Source organism: Vigna umbellata, chromosome 5, assembly GCF_029865625.1.
Source record: "Vigna umbellata cultivar VRB3 chromosome 5, Vumbellata_1.0, whole genome shotgun sequence".
Lineage (NCBI taxonomy): Eukaryota > Viridiplantae > Streptophyta > Magnoliopsida > Fabales > Fabaceae > Vigna > Vigna umbellata.
In genome coordinates this window covers 49,698,577-49,702,396 of record NC_142169.1, presented here as the reverse complement: position 1 = coordinate 49,702,396, position 3,820 = coordinate 49,698,577, and the positions used below count along the sequence as shown (strand labels likewise).

General features: G+C 38.0%; 1 pseudogene; it reads left to right on the top strand.

Moving 5' to 3' along the window:
* Positions 1–1,876: 1,876 nt before the first annotated feature.
* Positions 1,877–3,277, top strand: LOC148198518 (uncharacterized; annotated as a pseudogene).
* Positions 3,278–3,820: the final 543 nt, after the last annotated feature.

Below are 3,820 nucleotides of genomic sequence, written 5' to 3'. Positions count from 1 at the left end.
GGACAGGTTTATGCTTGATTTCAGTGTTTTTGTGCAGGTTTTAAGGTGAATTTAGTGAAAGAAGTGAAGAAGGAGAGAGATGGAATCAGAAAAGACATCAAAAAGTGCAAAAGGAGAAGCCGAAGTCACCGCTCAGCGGCAGTTTACCGCTGAGCGGCACTTAGGAAGTCACGGGAGGTCCGCTGAGGGGCAAAATGGCCGCTGAGGGGAAGAAACGACTCATGCACTTACCGCTGAGCGGCACTTTTATGGGCTTGGACCTAATTTTCTGTAATTTACGAATAATATATAAGCTTTAGGGTTTCCTAGGGTTAGGTATCCTTGGCAGAAACGAAGCAAACACTCTCTCTTCCACCCCTTTGAAGGAGGATCTTGGATGCTCAGGCTTCCTCTTCACCTTTCTAGGGTTTTATCTTTCGTTCTTTCATTGTTATTCATCTAGGTTCACCATGAATATGGTGAACTAAACTTTGTATGTTTGTTGGGGAATCAATGTAATCTTTTGAAGCTCTCATATATGGAATTTGTTTTTACATCTTTTATTTAAGACCTATGCTTTCTTTCATCATTAGTTAGGGTTTTTCCTCTTTGCTTAATGCTTGCGTTGTTTAACTCATTCGATGCATGATTATTGGTTTTGTCGATACGGGCACGTACGGGGAAGTCTAGATCCGGGGAATTTCTCCCAATATTATATTGGTTGTCGTTAAGCTCCTGCACTTATGAACTAATTATTAGGAATGCTAGGAATTGTATGAACTCGTAATTAGGGAGAAGCTTTCTTGAAAGGTACTTTAGAGAGTGGCATTAACAATGATGATTTGAATGTTGAATTCCTAAAATATATGAGAGTGGATAAGATGAAATTGACCCCCAACAACATATTCATACATATATTTCATTGAAAGTGTTTATCTTTTGCTTTTGCCATTGATCAAAACTTCATGCATACATATTTAATTTTCGTCTTTTGCATATAAAAATCCAAATATTTCGTCTTTAAGTCTTAGCTAATCAATAAACCATACAACTAAACTAGGCTGTGAGTCCTTTGGGAAGAACGATACTTGGTCTTACCAAGTTTATTACTTGAACGATTCGGTCATACTTGCCGATTGAAAAACAAGTTTGTGACATCATATTTTGGTGTTTATAAATTTGTCCATCAAGAATCCGTACATCTAGAGAACTTTTTCCTTCTCGGGAAACTCTGTTACAACCATCACCACAAAGTTCTGACCGTAGCACTGAGGAGATGGAGAATAATAATGCTAGAAGAACTCTTGTAGATTACACTAATATAGCTGGACCTCAGCATTTCAATAGCATAGCAAGACCAAGAGTCAATGCAGCTAATATGGAGGTGAAATCAGCATTAATTCAACTGGTGAAGAGTAACCAATTTAATGGGTTGTCTCACGAAAGACCATATGAGCACCTCACAACTTTTAATGAGATTTGCAACACAGTAAAGATAAATGGGGTGTCGGACGAAGCAATCAAACTTAGACTGTTTCCATTCTCATTAGGAGGCAACGCTAAGCTTTGGTTGAATTCTTTTCCAGAAGGAAGCTTTACAAAGTGGGAAGCAGTGGTGACAAAGTTCCTAAACAAATACTTTTCACAATCAAAGGTAAATAAAGGAAAGCAAAAGATTTCATCATTCAGGCAAGGCATGGAGGAATCACTAGGTCATGCATGGGACAGATATAAAAGCTTATTAAGAAAAACTCCCACGCATGGTTTTGAGGAAGTGGAAGTAGTCCTGATCTTCCTTGGAGGTCTTGGTTCACAAACCAAGATGATGCTTGACGCCTCAGTAGGAGGAAATATCAAATGGAAAACTCCAGAGGAAGCTACAGAAATAATTGAAAATATGGCTACTAGTGATAATGAACTAAATAGTGAAAGAGGGGCTCCTATTCAACAAAAAGGAGTTCTACAGTTACAAACCAATGATGCCTTGCTAGCACAGAACAAGATACTAACTCAACAGTTGGAGACTCTCACAAAAACGCTTGCACAACTGCCAAAAGAGTTAAAGATTGTTGCACATGTTCAATCACAGTTGTGTGAATTATGTGGGAGTGACCATATCAATGGTCAATGCGCCTTTCCAGCAGAAGCTTTAGAGGATGTTAACTTCATGACCAATCAATATCCATACCGTCAGGGGAATTTCAGTCAATGGTGGAAACCACACCCAAGCATTGGTCAAGGACAAAGTGGGCAAGCTAGACAAACTCGGCAATTTAACAAGCAACAGCAACAACCAACCTTGTGGCAACAAATTTCTATACTTAATGAAAGATCAACAAGGTTGGAAGAAACTCTTCAGCAATTCATACAGAAAACTGAATCTTCTCAAAAAAGTTCTGAAGCTACTATTAAGAACTTGGAGATTCAAATGGGTCAGATTACCAAGCAGTTGGAAGAAAGGCCTGACAAAAATTTTGGGGCTAATACTGAGGTTAACCCCAGGGAGGAATGTAAAGTGTTGGAGAGTGCAAATGTTGAAACAGTTGAGTTAGACAGAGAGAAAGAAAAAGAAGAGAGAGAAAAGAAAGAAAAAGAAAAAGAAGAGAAAAAAGAAAAAGAAGAGAGAAAAGAGAAAGAAGAGAGAAAAGAGAAAGGAGAGAGAAGAGAGATAAAGAGTAAAGATAGTTTTCCTTTTCCAATAAACCAAGAGAAACAATTTGATTTTGGAGAATTATTCAAGATGGTGGACAATGATGTACCTTGGAAGGAGATATTACAGCATATTGCAGTTTATACGAAACCTGAGGAAGAAGTCTCTACAAAGAAAAGACGTAGAGATGATGATACAAAGAAGTATAAAGCTGTTAAGAAGGAGCCATTCCCCCCAAAAGCAAAAGATCCAGGAGGTTTCTCCATTCCATGCACAATAGGGAAGAAAAGGATAAAGAAGGCTTTACTTGATTTAGGATCAAGTGTTAACTTGATACCTTATTCTTTACTTGAGTAGATTGGTGATGTTGATGTGAAGCCTATAAAGGTTAATTTAGTAATGGCAGATGGATCCTCGAAGAAACCCTATGGAATAGCAGAGGATATTATAGTTTATGTAGGCAAACTACAATTCTTGGCAGATTTTGTGGTGATGGAGATGGAGACTGAAAAGATACCCATTATTCTTGGAAGACCGTTTATGAAAACGGCCAAAGCCATCATTGATGTGAATGAAGGTATAGTGGTACTCCAAGACCGAGAAGAAAGAGTTGTTGTAGATGTCTTCAAAGAAGAGAGGCAGATGTAGGAGGAAGAAGCTAGTCATAAAGTTGCATTTCAAGATGTACTCATGACTAGCCCTGAAGATGAAAAGCACAAGGTTAAAGGTAAACATTGTTTGTTGTTTCAGGTACAGGAAAAAGAAAAGATTGGAAGAGGAAGAAAAGTCCATGATGACTGGATGAAAGAACGACTCCAACTTGGTACACCTGTGAGATTCAAAAACAAGTTGTGGGTTGTGAAAGGCTACAAAGAAAATGAGATGATAGAGATAGAGTCTCCACATTCTAGAAGAGTCAAAACAGTGGACCGGAAACAGTTGATGAGTTGGTATGATATGAACATCAACCATGAAGAAGGAACTTGAACTTTATTGGGTCAAGCTAATGACGTTAAAAGAGCGCTTGCTGGAAGGCATTCCAGTGATTTAAGGACAATTTTTTCTTTTGATTTTATTTTGGTTTTGTAATTTTTAATCAGTTCGACATTATTTCTGTAAAAATTTTGGGTATAGCATCTATTGAAGGATGCTAGGTGGTTAAGTATCTACTGAAAGATACTAGGTTTGTTA